Here is a 16,174-nt window from a genome sequence, read left to right on the forward strand (position 1 = left end):
ACAAAGCTCGTGATAAATCATGGAGTCACTAGAAAACTATGTAGTAGCAACAAGCTCAGTTCATCTGCCCTGATGTAGTATCCTCCCATATGAAAGATGGAAGAGGACACACTCAGTATAAGGACTGAGCACTCAAAACATGCAAGAGCATTTAGGTTGCCCCAGCATGAAGAGGCACTCGCTGTCCAAAACCAAAAGTGAGTTAGACCCTACTTGTATCTCTCTCTGTTCCAGCAAAGAAATTCTGCCGGTTCAGTCAAAGCAAGAATATCTGGATAACTTTCATGCAAGGACCGTTTGGACCTTGCCAACAGAGCCTGTCAAATAAAATGTAGTGAATTAACCTATTTCTTCCTGCACTACAGCCTTTCCCCCACCAAGAATCCTGGGAAAAAGGCATAGTATGGGAGGGAACAGAACAATTCATCACACTTCTCAATTTTTTTAGGCACAGAACAATTCATCACAGACAATTCATCACACTTCTCAATCTTTTTAGGCTTTCACCAGCATCATCTGCTGTCACGAGCCTCCTCCAGAGAAGAGGGTTTTGACCACCAGGCTAAAGCAGCACCCATCAGGGTACCACAGTGCTGAGCTAAACCCAGCTGTCCAAAAGAACCATTTCCCATTCCTGCATCAAGGACACTGAAGCCAGCTCTATACAGAAAAATAATTGGTTTTATTAAGAAGAAAAATGAGTTTGCTTTTAAATTTTATTACCTATGGTATATTAGCTCAAATTTGAAGTAGGAAACCGAGATGATGGAATAACTAAAATTTGTTGAAGACAGGTAAAGCATTTGTGGTTTTCCTAGTAGTAGGCAGGATAACTTAGGCACTCCTAATCATCATTTAAGGAAGTGTTTCCTCAGACTTATGGAAACAGAACTGGTATTTCTTTATATTTTTCATGTTCTCTGGCAAAATAAGGTAAGATGATAAGACTACTGCCATGAATAATAAATGTATAGGAAATAAATATATAACAAATTCAAATCAGCATCTGATGTGCCCTCTCCTTTTCTAGGATATTACACTGAGTGCAATATGAAAAACAAAGTCTATGAAAGAGACACCTCTTTAATAAGAATATTGTGTCAAGCCTTACTGACCAAGCCTAGATAGGGGAAAAAAAATCCTATTGAAATCATCTTTCAGTGCTCCAGTGGAGACTAGTCAGCAATCCCAGACAGTTCTCACCAGATTTTTGCTGATGGATAGGTTGTTTGCAGGGTGGCATTAGTATTTATTTAGTGAGGCAGAAGTCAGGTAAGATAAATACTGAGGTGTGAGAATGAGAGATGGAACACCTTGAGTACCTTTTGTCTTTTTCACTCTAGTCACGTGAGAACACTGGCATAAAGTCCTTAACACAGATGGGAACACATCAGCATGCTGATGACAGAGAGAGTCGAAAAGGGGGAAGGAAAAGCCAGCGAGAAATACAATGCAAGGGAGGTGAGACAGTGCTCAGCTAAGCCCTGACTGTGCCAAACCCTTCCAGGCAGTCTGAAGGTGGGCTAAGGAAGCATCAAAGATGAAGGATCTTGTGCATGATACTGAGGGAACTTCTGGTTGTGCAGCAGAGCCTTGCAAAGAACATCAGGTGAAGATCTGGGTCCTGCAGCATTCAGAACCAGAAGTTTAACTTTTAAGTTAGCCCAGCACTGTGAGATTTGAGGAGGGCAGTCTGCACTTGAAGGAGTGGCAGAGCTGGAGCCTTGTTTTTACCTTGTATGTGAAGGCTGCATTGAGGCCAATTAACTAAACTGAGGGCAGGCTGTGCGTCCCTGTTAATGAGAGTTCACTGGGACTTATGTTCTCAACCAAACCAAAGCACCAGTAGTAACCAAATAAGAATACAGGTCAGTGTTGGTTCTTTTAAGTCACTCCTCAGGATGAAAACAACCTTCTGCTTAAAAATACTGGAAGTTTTCAATTCAGTCCTTGCAAGACAGCAAAATGAGTAACAGTGCTGTTATACCCCCATAACATGGTAAAAAAGAGTACCCTGCCAAAAAACAGTGCCATGTGGAAGAACCCTGACCACTAGAAACACTAAGTTTGCAGGCCCTCATAGGAAAATTTTAGAAATGCTGAATGTTTAAAACCAGGATAGCTGATGTGAGGTTCTTTAAAGAGCTTCAGTACAAGAGCTCACAGTCTTGACTCCCTTCAGTGGAGGGGAGAAATGGTTGGTTGTAGGATGTAGCTACTCACATCCCATGGTAGGTGGCTAAAAAAGATTAGATACAATTGAACACTGCTGGGACACGAAGATACAGGTATGAATAGAAAAGAAAACTTACTCCTGTAAGTTTCAAAATAAACCCTCTTTCATTCAAAGTACTCAACCTTAGCACAGCTGGGAAAAAGCCTCAAACTTTTATCCAATATAGCATTTCTTTAAGAACAAAAAAAGGCACTAAATTGATGCAGGTCTACAAATTGCTGCATTAAGTCTGCTATACACAACCCACGCACAATAACATAAGGGTAATGTAGAAACATGCATTAGGGGTGAAGATCCCTCTCTCCCCCTATGAAAGCATGAGCTGAGAGTCGATGGTGGGTGAGTACTGCTAGCAAAGCAAACACTTCACTATCTGTGGGTGAACATTTCATGCATGCTCTTTATTGTAAAGCCCACTGAAAACTTGAAGCCGCTTTCCTGAAGGAGCTGTTGCGTAACCCTGACATCTGGGGTTTTCAGTTGCTGCCCTGTTTGAACAGGTTATGGAACACATTAAACCCAGAAGGCTCCACTTCAGCTGTTTACAAACCTTCCCCACTCCTCCACCAGCCCAGCTTTTCCAACAGGCTCCAGTTCAGTTCTGGGGCTGAAGGCTGAGGCCTGGCTTTCTTACATAAGCCATACTGCCAAGCCTGCAGCAGGAAGCAGGCCTTGTTTAAAACACCACGTTTTTAAGAGTCCAGCAGAATCAGGACTGTGTTTTTCAGAAGTTTAGTGCACTACTATACCTTTGGATCCACCCAAACAAGCTGCTCTGACTATAAAAATGATCTTTGATTCCACATATATGTGTAACTCCATAAGCCCATAACTTACATAACTTCCCTGGTTACATACACCATTCATTCTTTTGTTTGTGTTTCACTATTATAGTCAGGAATCAGGCAGTAGGTCCATACCAATAGCACTAATAAAAAATTCAAATGAATAAATCAAAACAAATCAATCCCTCTTTTCTGTTCACAGCTCACAAACACACTTTGAATTTGTTGCTCAAAATAGCTGTGCATTTATCTGTGCAGTTCTTCACATGCACACAAGGTGCTCACAGCAACTCCATGCAAATATCAGAACTTCAGAAATTCAGAACAGGCTATCACAAAGTGTTTTGGAAGCTGAGACTGTAGGGGTTCAAAAAGCAGCTAGATAATTTTGAGAAGGAAAAACACAGCAAGTTTCTATTAAACCCAAAGACTTTTGGATCTTTGAACTCCAAATCACTGAAACCTTGGGAAAAGTGCTGGAAAATAAGTACTATAGGTGTTGCCTCTGCTTATCATCTACCTCAAGCAGCAAGGTGAGCATTGGAAAGAGGTGACTGGGTGAAACTCATGACTGGCCATACCTTTACCTGGCCCACCTTTGCCTTTCTTGGGTCTCTGTGTCTTATGACAGAGAAGTATCACTCTGCTTTTCTTGCTTTTCATGGTTTGTGCAGATATCTGCTACACTAAAAAGTCAAAATATTGACATATATTTATGGTAGAAATTCCCTTTTATAAAACATTCAAAAAGCTTGCTTATCTCTGTGTAACCATGGTATTTAAGCTGATTTTTTCCATTCCAGACTCACCATGGGAGTTTGTGATAACAAAGAGTATCAATAGGCTCAAAAAGCAGCTGCACATAATCATGGACTACAGGTCCATAAATGGATAATAAGAGGAACAGACAGGAATGTTCCCTTGATATCCCTGACCCAAAAGTTTTGACTCTGGGACAGCAGGAAGAGAATGAATCTCAGGATGTGAGCAGACTTATATCAAAAGCTATGTCAGACTTTATGTTCAAAACCCTCATGGCTGTGTTATTTGCTCCTTCCGATGAGGTTTACAAGATTCCATGAAGTGTAAAGTGGGTACCCAAAATGGATAATACAATGGATTAACCAAGACAAAGGAGGAACAGTACATTAAAAACTTACTATATAAAACATCACTATTCTTTACAAAATTTATGTTCAGGGAAGCAAGCTTTTATATTTCTGAAAAAAGTTAATACCTATTTACAGCTGCCAATGTGTAATCATCTCATTAAGTACGACTTAACACTAGCCATACTATTGACAGGAAATTATGAAAATAATTGCATAGAAATTTATGAGCATATGGACAACATTGTGGTTTTCACAGCAATGGTAGACACTCGGACCTGCGACTTCATCTACCCTAAACAAAAAGGGTTGACTGCAGCTTAAGTAACTCTGTCCAAACTGACTTTAAGTAGGTCAGGTGGTAACAGTTGAGTAGCTGCAGTGACACGGATCTCAGCTGGAGAGGGACCAAACCTCCTTGGCAGCTGCACTAGGTTCTGTGCAGTAGCAGCTATTTTCTTAGAGGGACCCACCAATTAGTCAAAAGCTAATTTGGGAAAAGCTACGTGAGCAGCAGCAAGATCATGAAAGCAGCAGGGTGGTGTTTGGTACTGTGCTACTTGTTACTTTCCTGGTACTGGGTAAGAGGACACTTGGAACCAAACAACTCTGTCAGACAAAAAACTTCAGGCCTACAAACACATTTACGGACAAGGAAGATGAACTACAATTTACCGGCAGATTTAAGAATGTTTATAGCTCCCAATGAAGTCCAGAATGTTTTGAGTCATTAACCATTAATAGTCCAGTCTCTCACAGTTTCTGCTTTGCCCACCAGCTCATCTCTGCAACTCTACTGGACCTGACTCTGATTTCACTTCTGCCCCTTTGGAGCAATGGAGTTATTCCAGCACAAAGTCAGAGCAAAGTCAGAATTGTGTGCTTCTCACTGCAGTGCCTACATGCTGACAGGATGTTATGAAACCACAATACCATTCCAAAAAGCACACAGCACATTTCTCAGTATATGGAATATGTTCTACAGTAAGCTAATAGTTGATAAAAGCCTCTATCATGTTGCTAATTTTATCTGTAGAAAAGCTACTAAGAAGAATGACAATCCTGACAGGTAGATTCTTCAGTGAAGTACTGAAGTATGTACAGGATGCTGTGCTTTTATTACCTAACCACTAATGGCAATTTCAGAAAAGGAATTCAGGCAAAGTGGCACATAAGAGGAGATCAGTCAGAAGAGTAATAAGTTATGTTATAAGTCAGGCAAGTGACTAACACTGACAGGAATACAACCAGTCAGCTGGCTGTGGTTTTAAAGAAGCTAGGTAGTATATTTACTGCATAAAACAAGGAAGATATTAAACGATTTGGTGGAACAAAAAGCATTTAAATCTGCAAGATCAAAGTCTATCACATGCTATCACTCTCTGTTTTATGGAATCCAGGAGCTGTGAGGAAGCTTCTAAAAAGTCAAGCAGAGTATCAGCTGCAGATTCCAGATTAGCTCAGGAATCTTGCCTCCCTGTGGTGTGTGTGTGTGCCTTACATAGCCGATGACACTGACAGAAGTTGTCTGTTTGTGAGAAAGAGCACAATTTTCTACCTTGCCTGACATATCACAAGCTGTGTTTTCATACAGCTGATCATAACCTAGTCAATGTCATAAGAACACATTCCTTTAAAGAAGTGAAAGGTTCCCTTCAACAACAGAATTCCTCGTCAAAATGCAACTCTGCTGCTGGTTCCATGCAGCAGGAGGAAGGCCTGGAAAGTGCTGGATTCAGTCAATCTATAAGCACACCGTACAAGCCCACTTCTATTTTTGCCTTTGGGAAACGCCACAAAGTTTTTCTCAGTCATTTTGCAGCTGATTTTTCCAATGCATAAGAACTCGGTTGTCCTTGGGGAACACAACACCACAGCTGCCTTTTTATATGGGGAGAAGTATAAAGTAACCAACACCTCTCACATGCAGCCCTCTGCGGACTGGCTTTTGCAAACACAGGGCCACTTAGGCCCTAAGTGCCTTCTTTCATGAGGTATGTCCGTGCCTGCTGTGCACACACAGCAGCTCCTGATTTTCCATGGATTTTCCCAATGCACCTAATGCCTCCGTGGGTCTGCTGGAGCATGCCTGCCTTGTGAGGGAAGCAGGGATTTGGTGCACATGCACAGCTCGCTTGCTCCCTGCCTGCGTGAACAGCACCTGAAAAGACGCTGGGAAGGGGCTACTTTGACCAAACATCCTCCAGCCTGAGGCCTCCTAGAGCACAGGCCCTGTAAATATTTGTGTGTTTAATGCTCTCCAGAGCTAAGACATTCAGTGCTGCCCTGCCATGGGCATCTGTTTCAGCATCACACGTTTCCAAAGAGCTCCTGTCCAGCTTACTGCTGTTCAGGGCTTGGGGTCACCCTCCCTGTAGGATCCAGGACATAATGACAAAGCATTCACTCCCTGTCCTTTATTCTCTACTCTCTGCTGTACTTTCTAAGCATCAATGTTTTTACCAAATTGAAATCATCCAAGCCTAAAATTAAAATGACATACTTTAAACTATGTGTAGCAGTTTCCTATTCACTTTCACAAATCTAAGCATTATAATAATTGTTGTTTATACAGTCAAACAAATTCCAACCAAAGCAACAGATTTCAGTCAATCCAAACCCAGAATGTTTACAAAAAAATTTATAATTCACAGAGATTACCCAGAAACATCTTTTCCCCTCCTTACCTCTGTCCCTGCTCAGGTTAGGAACCAGAGAATTTCATTGCTGCAGGCAGTCTGGTCTCCAGCTTTGAAAGGGAAACCTGCAAGACAAGGGCTCTATAAAGGAGTGGTACATGATAAAGAAGACACAGGAGCATAACAAATACAGATTTCTAGAAACATGCTGGAAGCTGAATTTCTTTCCCTGAATTTACTTTGGAACAGTGAGAGCCTTTGAGCAAACAGAAACCTTCTTCACTGAAGCAGTAAATGCCATTTCCCACATAGATTGCATACAAATCATGAGAGAAGTTTTGAGCCATTCAAATCGTTGCCATATCATTTCAAGCATTCATTTATTATACAACTTATTTATCAAGTCAGTCTTCACACTTTGCAAATAAAAAGCTTCTATGTAGGAATGGATGAGTAGGAATTACTTGACGAATTTAAGAGAAACAAAACCTGTACAGTGACCACTAAAAACCAGTTTGCAGGGCATGAGACCTCAGTCAGGGGCACAAGGAATTATGATGGGAGAGGCAGCTTCCAGAGCATTTACCATGGAGCAAGTCTGGAGCCTGCAGGATGCCAGGTCATGATACAGGGGACAAGATGATTTTTGGCAAGTGTCATCTGGTGCATAGTATCTATGGTGATGGTTGTACAGGTATTAATGAGAAAGTATGTAACCACTTAAAGGAAATTACACTTTTGAATTTTAACCAGCTAATAAATCATCCCAGAGACCCTGGCTAAGTACTTGAGCAAATCATAAAAGCTTCTGAAATGGAAGCATAGAACATATTACATGCAGATTTCATTAAAGCACCTGGTACAGAGAATCATACCTTTACATATGAAAACATATTTTTCAGTTAATGATAGAGGCTAGCACAGTGAAGCTTTATGGGTATAATTATTATTGCCAGATTGATCATTTTCAAAAATAACTGGATTGCCCATAGCAGACAGTCCCCCCAGCAGAAAAAATGAAAGGCAAAAAGCCAAGTTAGAAGATAAAATTTCACTTGACAAGGATATGTAGCTCTACTTGCCTGGAAAAAACTGTAGGATGTACATCTGGGCTGCACCACTGATAGCTCTACCCCTTCATGACCACTGTGGTGGGAAGAGATGCTGCCTCCTTGAAAAGTAGAGTGTCATCAGGTGGGATGACAGTGGGATAAAAGACATGGTCCACCATTTTTTAAGGTCTCAGTACATTAATTGAGATATGAGTAACTCAGTAATGATGTATTAAAGAAGTGAAAATTGATGATCCTTTCAAGGACAGGCCATGCAAGCAGTGACTGAGAGCTATTCTCATCTGTTAGCTCTGTACATGATTACATGAAATAAATTGTTCTCTTGCCAAAGATGGGATGTTGCCATCAAGAAATCCTCACAGCTGGCAATTCGGTAGAGTTTAAAAAGTAACTGTATCCAGGCCCCACATTTATCTGCACAGAGGTACTTGTTTGGGGTCAAGTCCCATGTGGGACATCAGAAAGGTAGCACAGGGAAATATCTCTCAATTGTGTTCGCTGGGATTGTGTGGATAGAAAGTCATGGTTCAAAGCTGGTGTTTATTAAAGCTTCTAGAATTAGAGAATACAGATGTTTTCTTTATGTGCATAATGTAAACTCTACATTGTGTAAATATAGTTACAGTGAAGTGAAAGTTTCCAGCACATAATTTTTCTGTGTGACTATTCTGAACTATTTTAACTGTTATTTTCAAAAACCATCTATGAAGATAGCTTAGCAAAGTGTCTACAAGGAAATTTGATTGACTATGGTGCAGTGTATCTCATTTTTTTCATGCTGAAAAGATGAAAACATTAGAGGATTTCTGTAAAAGCACTGCACAAATGCTAAGAAGCCACCTGTATAATTTTTGTAACTCAGCGTGTTGACAGAGAATTCTTGATCTCAAAGGATATGATTAATTGTGGGCTGGGGGGAGGTTTCCTTGGTTTTATCGGTCCTGCAGAACACATTGGAGCAGATTTGGCCCCATAATAAGTTCACTGAGTTCCCAGAGGCAGGTTCCATCCAAGCTGCTCGAACTGATTGTGCCCATACGGATGGGCTGTAAGGACTCAGCCACGGGGCCAGAGGGAGTCAGGAGGAGAACAGGACAGTCTAACCCACCTGCAGTTGAAGCTGGTAACATAAACATCTGTATTGTGCTGGACTGTTCCTGCCTTGGTATGATTTGAACTCACAAAAGGAGGACCACTGCTGCCTGTAGGCACTGAGGTGTGGCACAGAGGTGTCCAAATTATCTCTCAGCATAGCAGCTTGGGCATCCTAGTGGAGACATTACAATGCAGAGACCCCAGCTTCTCAGCAGGGTGATTTAATCTGCAAGAGCTCTGTGCTCCTGTCACTGTCAAAGAGGCACTCCTGAACTATTTTTCTTGAACTTCGCCTGTTTTATATTAATGGGTTTCCCTGCTTGAGGTATTTTAATTGTGTTCTATTGCCAAAGGCTTTATAATACCTTGATGATATTTTATGTAGAAACAGAAGTTTCTGGTTGCTTGAAGACTGAGATGACACCCTGAGTAATTGCACAGCTTAGGAAGATGATATCTGAGCATATGCCTGACAATTTCACATTCGCATTTGATAACCTCATAATTTATATGAATAATCTAAAACCACAACAGAAATGCCCCAGTGGCTCTGATGCATTTATTTTTAAAGGCAATTAGCATACAGGCTTCCCGACACTCCCAGCTATCTAGCCAGCTTTTGATACAAATTAACTGGGTGCTGATAAAGAATAAAAGAGCTTGATGTGGCTGGTCTCTCCTGAATTGTCCTTTACTGGTACTCTTTGGCTAAATGAGATTCCCACATCCATTGAAGCATGGTCAGTTTGTGGCAGGGCAGTATTTGGTGAGGTGACAATTTCAAATCATCTTTCTGCTTTGTTTTAATGCATTTAATTTTACTTTAATTTTTATTTTACTTTAATTCAGCTCACAGGATTGTCCCACAAACAGATTGGAAGGCAGGGACAAGATCTGTGCCACAGCAGGGGAAACAATTTGGGAAGCTGGCTGCCTAACATTGTCTAACATGTTGTCCTGAAAATTATGGTATATTAGCACAGTTCCTAAGGAAGGAATATATTCAAAAGAAAGACTTAGTGTAGAGTATATTTTCCTGCCTTTCTTTTTTTTTTCAATTTTGGGAGAAAGCTGTACTAATGCCATCTTAAAGTCTGAAATGGAAGATAAACCATGAATAAAGTTAAGTGGAAAATATTACTTATAGATGAATGAAGATGCTTTAATTCTCCCTTCCAGCCTTACTAGCACTGTTGAGTGAAATACACTTTTCCCTCACATCTGACATGGTAACTCCTATGCAGCTGAGCAGCATTCCTGTTTAGATGAAGACTTCATCCAGTCCTGATAAAACTACTGTTACTTCATGCAATACAGATACTGCTCTCATTGAAACCCATCTTATAAGCTCGTTATATTTATAATATATGTACAAAGTCGACCACAAAAGCCAAAGGAATGCTGCATGGAAAGCTTGAAATTTTATTATTTACAGAGATTCCACCACTATGTAATCTCAGTTTTCACCTCTCAATGGTTTTTGCAGACCTTTATGGGAAGATGCATACACAGATAAGATGCTCAGATAGTGGCAACCTGAACGTCGGGCTCCAGTCAGAACTGAATCAGTTTACACTACCTCAAGGTTTGATCCAGGCTTCACATTGCTCAAAAGCTTCTTGTTGCTCACTGAAGTCAGTGTTCAGAGTTTGCAGTGTTACCATGTGCTGCTGTAAAGATAGTCTGGTTGCCAGAAACAGGGAAGGATGTCTGTGTGAAAGAAAGAAGCAGCAGGAGCAGAGGAACCTTCAACTCACAAAGGTTGGTAATTTTCAGGAAAATGTACTTAGTAATTAAAAACAAATGGAAATATATGATGAAAACTATGTATTAACAGAATTGGCTGTTTAGAAATAAAATGTTTTCTTTGAGATTTTTTTCCCACTATTTATCAGCAATTTTAAACAAAAGTGAAAATTTAAAAATTATTTAGATGACTGCATGAATTTATCAACATGAAAAGAGATGACATAGCTGAGGTAAAAATGTATGATTGCTTAGTGAAGAGTAAGAGTCCAAAAAATGGAACAAACCACAACATAAACTGACATGATATTATTAATTGACATTTGTAGAGTCTATTATTCTATATTCAGCTAAATATGACTTTGATTTTCTATTTTTTCCAACATTCACCATATTACACTACTGTGCATTTCCCTTTTTTTTGGCACAAAAAAGCCCCAAACACCATTAAAATGCACACGCAAATGAGTCAAAGCTCCCATGGAGCTTTACTACATCAATAAATTTTAAAGAATTCCCTTTATTTTTGCATTTTAAATAAAGTTGATGTTTTGCTCTGCTTAGAGATTGGGATGGCTTTTCAAGATTCCAAAACTTCTTACCTTTGTTTGAACTGTTCCACCAGTACTAATCCTTCCTCTCTGGCTTTTAAATATTCAGGATCTCATTAGCAGATTAAAAATGCTGATGATTTTTAAGCAGTTGTGAAAACCATGGCATACATTTTCCTTCATCTTTTCTAATTTGATATGGAAGTTTCTCTTTATGAAAAAAATACTGGGAAAGCTGTGAATTATCCTGTACTGAATCTCACAGCCACCTTGGTAAAGAGGGATTTGAAACAAAGTCCACTTCTATACACTTATTCTAGTCCTTGGATGAACAGATTTATTTTGCTAAAGCAAAGCAGGGCAACAAAAGGTAACAAGTAATTTAAAAAAATACATTTAGTAATCAAAAAAATTAATTCTCCTTGATGTAAAGTGGCCATCATCCAGTGAAGCCACAAATAAGCTTCAGGATTTATAAATGCAAGTCCACTTACTGACCAGAATTTCAGTTTTTAAGGTCTGTCTCTAGCAAGGAAATGTACTATATTTGAAACAGCACATGCTTCAGATATATATATATATCCTCATGCCACATGTTTTACTGTATTATAGAACTAGAGAAAGGGGGGAAATTAAAAAAGAAATAGTTACTGCTGGTCATACACAAAAGACTGCACAATACTACTGATTAGACACCACTAAAATATGTAATTAGGAACAACTTCCGTAACACATTGAGAGGCTTAAGTTTACAGAATTGTCCCAATTAAAACATATTTTTCCATATGTGAGCAATCCTTTGAATTTCAATAGTCTATAAACCCCTCCTCACCTTGCCAAAGAATGAAAAAAGGAAAGAGAACTGCATTCTATCTCCTGTTTTGATTTATTACTGGTTTATTTGACATTTCTTGTCAGAGTTAATGGCCTTCAGCAATACACACAACAGTTAAACAAATGCCAAGTAAAATCAGATAATTTTGCCATAGGTCCTTAGCTTTCAGTTGTGTCCTTGGCTGAAAAACTCTTCCTTGTAACTTGGAAAGCAATACTGTGGTCTTATTAGCCCCATTAAAAACCTGAAAATAATTTCCTCCTTTTAACAAGGACTTTATCTGTATTTTCATAGATACAAACATTCACTGAAAAGTCTGTTTTAGGGGATACACAAGGCCCAGTCTAATGCCATTTGAAATCCACAGACATAATGAAGTGCAAAGCCAGATAAGTCAGCATTCCAAAACCTGTATAAATTAATTTAAAAAAAACACAATGTTCTTTTATATTTCTTATAGAACAAGTCTATTTCAAATTAAATTTAAAGCAGGACAATGTACATTAAGCTCTAACTTTACAACAACTTATTAAAATTCTCAAAACATGACTTAAATTTAATGTCTTGAGCAGTTTATTTTTGTGTAATAGGCCAAACCACAGCATCAATGGGAAAAGCTATTAAGCAGATTGAAAGTTTATTGAAGGGATATTTTTGAGGTTTTGGCAGCAGTTGCTTCACTTGCAGGTGTAAAGAACATTCCTTCAACGCAATTATTTCAAGACCCATCTCATACAACTTTATGAGCTAATTGGTAAATTAGTTCAGCAGGATTCACTTTTCTTTTTTACTCTGAAAACTGTAGTAAGAGGTTGTCAATTCAAAAAATGGACAAATACAGTAACCACAATATGTCTGTTTACTAATCATATGTAATGTTTCCTCTGGTGTAGAAGCAGAGCAAAAAAGTTGCAATTCAAGAACACTTTTTAAAGTTTTAGAAATCTGATGTTATTTTTTAATGTTTTTTCTACATTTGCATGGAATTCTCTTTTGCATGAGGATGTAACCGGGTGGAAACTAAGTCAAGCTAATACTCTTTCAATGGTAAATGCTCTTATTGGTGATTCTCAATGGCCATTCACAATTTTCTAATAAAATTAAGTGATAAAAAAAGGCAAAAGGCATCTACTGTATTTCACAATTTCTTTAAAAATTATTCATGTTCATAATATTTCCCATAGAATATTTCCCTTAGGAAATACAGGCTTTGTACTCTCTTGCAATTGACATCTTTAATGGCTGCAAGAGAGAGGAAATCCACTTCCCCTCAGAGAAATGATCATATCGGTGCAAATGCAAGGCAAGTTTAGAACTATTATTTGATTTTAGTCTTCTTGATTGATTAGAATCATAAATAAAAACATTACTTAGGTTGACTCTTTGCATCTTTTATTGCAGTGTGGATAAGTCATGTCTATAACCATGTGTATAACCTTCCTGTACCAAATCCAAATACTCAAGAAACTGAAAGGGTCAGACTAAAGATGATCAGAAAGGCATTTTGGTTTGGGAGCTACAGGACAACAAAAGCATGGTCTGGGGACACCACAAACGCTCAGCCTTTGATCTGATCTTAATTTTCATGAGAACCAAAACCATCTGCTTAGTTTTTCAGCAGGATCCACCAATGAAACGCTCAAAGGATGAAAACTGCTGTCAAGAATGTATATCCACAAGGTCACCAATTTTAACATAATTATGTATCAGAGGAAAAGGTTTCAGCCAGGAACTTGGTGAGGGTCATCCTGGCCAATGCAGAGCTGGAAACACTTTAAACCAAGGTCACTGCCAGCCCTCTCCGAGCCAGAGCCTGTATCGGTGACATTTCCATGCCACAAACAATTCTAACAATAAATACAGCTACCACACAGCATGTCTCTGTGCTCCCTCCCCAACACACCAGATCTGCCCCCTTCCCCTCAGGAGATCTGGTTCCCATGGCAGTGAAGCCACCTTCACCTGCTGTTTGGCAGCACATCCCCCTTGATACCACCCCCACTCTGGCACGCCCCAAACACATCCAACGTGCAAACTCTGGCAGCTTTGTTAAAATTAACAGCCCGGGGGCTGGAGGGATGTAAACTCAAGCCTCCTCTCTCGGATGTAGATCACTGATAACCCTCCTGGAGCTTGAACAAACAAACAAATGCGAGAAATGCCAACCATGTGTCACGGAGTTACTTCTTCACGTAACCATGGCAAAGTGTGGGCAGCTAACAAAAACCATGATCATTTGGAAAGGTTTAAAATATTCTTATTGTCATGAGGGAGGCCAACGGATGGCCAAAACCCAGACAGGGTTTAGACCAACCATGTGATCCAGGATTAGGGACCAAACTGGGGTTGGTGTTTCTCTTTGCATTGGACCTTGTCAGAAAATGTCAATCTAATAGGAAAATTCAAAATTATATTTCATTCTTTCCCTTTATCCCCCAGAATCTAAAGCTCTAAGCACACAGGACCATGATATCGAAGTAAAAGGGACACAGTACAGGTTCTTTTGTGCTCTTTAAACCTGGGGCATAAAAAGCCATCATAGGCAGCTTCCCTGGGCATTTCTACATAATGAAGCCAATGATGACACTTTTAGGAAAACGTTCCTATGCAGGTTTTGGTGGTTAACAGCTACTACTGTTAGGAAGTCTAATGGTAGACTAACACTTATTGGAATATAGCTGCACATTTTTATGGCTGCTTGAATATCCCTTAGTAGCTCATCTAAGCCATGATTTTTCCATCCTATTTCTATTTTAATAACAGCATCTCCACACCAGCTGACAACTTTCACATGTTTTATTTTTCCCCTCTGTGTTGCAACATGGCCAAGGTTATTGCAAACTGCCATACTCTTCTTATTCTTTTTTCATCCATCTTATCTAATATTACTCATCTGTTACAGCTGCAAAGCTACATCAGTAAAGCAGACAGCTATGTAACTGTGCAGCCCAGCAGAAAGAACTTAAATTCATGTACATGAGGGTTCTTCGGAAATTTTTTTTTTGACAGGAAGATGAGTAAAGCAGAGACACAGGTGCCTGCTGCCACTTGAGAAAATTGTGGCCTTTCTCTCGGCTCTATTGAGTCACTCTGAATCGCAGGACTAGAGGACATTTGGCTGTGTGGGCCCTGCTCAACAGCATTCCAAGGAGGAAAAATGGCTGAATGGCATCCATATGGCTGACAGCTTGCTATGACGAGCAGCCAGCTAAACAATTTGTCAGCAGAGGAGGGCAAAAAATATATTCTGAATATAACTCTTTCAACGTATTCATTTAGGAGGAGTAGGTAGATATCCAACATGCTGTACATTCAGCTGGTGGGGAATAACTACCAATAAAGCCCATTGTTTTCTGTACATGCAATACCTGAATAGTTTGGCAGAGTTGTCGTCATGATAAGACCTACAGCCAGAAACCTGAAATAGGGATGTGAGCTGTTGGTATAAAATCAGTATATTGGACGTAGAGAGTAACGTCACTGGAGTGAAAGTACTGAATACAAAATAGGATCCTAAAATTTTGCACCATTTATGTCTTTCAAGAGACTGTTTCCATATTGTATAATGAAGTCCTTGTATGCATAGCATGTTTATATAACTCAGTATCACCCCTGATGCCTCAAATGTGTTCATTCGTCAAAAAACCTTAGTCTAAGATTATACCTGCCCTGCCTTCTCACTTATAAATACACATAGTCCATCTGAAAATGTTATCTGTCTTTATTTTCTCTGTCTCAGTCAGTCCCCCACATCTCTTCCTCTCAATTATCTTTGAGCAAACTGGAGGTATGCAAAACACTTAAACAAAGGTAAGGTAACATTGGCAACCTCCTCCCTATTTCTTTCTCCCTCCACTCCAAAATCCTTGTGCCTTAATCATTATTAACAGGGGAAAAAAAAAAAGAGCTGGAATTCTTTAGTGATGTCTGTGATATGGAAGTAGTAATAGCACCTATGGGAACAATATTATCTTTATTATTTTATCAGGTCTGAGCTAGAGTGTGATCAACACTAACAATCACTCAAAAAAAAAATGGCAGAAATAAATCGAGGAGAAGTTATGGAAGAAGTAAAAGTGATATATTCATTCTTCTATCTTATTTG

The 16,174-nt window shown here is 39.4% G+C and overlaps 1 long non-coding RNA gene across 1 annotated transcript in view; it reads right to left on the reverse strand.

The window, feature by feature from the left end:
• The window catches only part of LOC121669242, a 61,846-nt gene that overhangs the window by 13,627 nt on the left and 32,045 nt on the right, over positions 1 to 16,174 (reverse strand). Inside the window, exon 3 of the long non-coding RNA XR_006017656.1 lies at positions 6,818 to 6,894. This is a non-coding gene — a long non-coding RNA (uncharacterized LOC121669242). The remainder of the gene's footprint in view (positions 1 to 6,817; positions 6,895 to 16,174) is intronic.

This window comes from Corvus kubaryi, unplaced genomic scaffold, assembly GCF_017639235.1.
Source record: "Corvus kubaryi isolate FWS band 111438036 unplaced genomic scaffold, C.kubaryi_AGA036_p1.0 37391, whole genome shotgun sequence".
Lineage (NCBI taxonomy): Eukaryota > Metazoa > Chordata > Aves > Passeriformes > Corvidae > Corvus > Corvus kubaryi.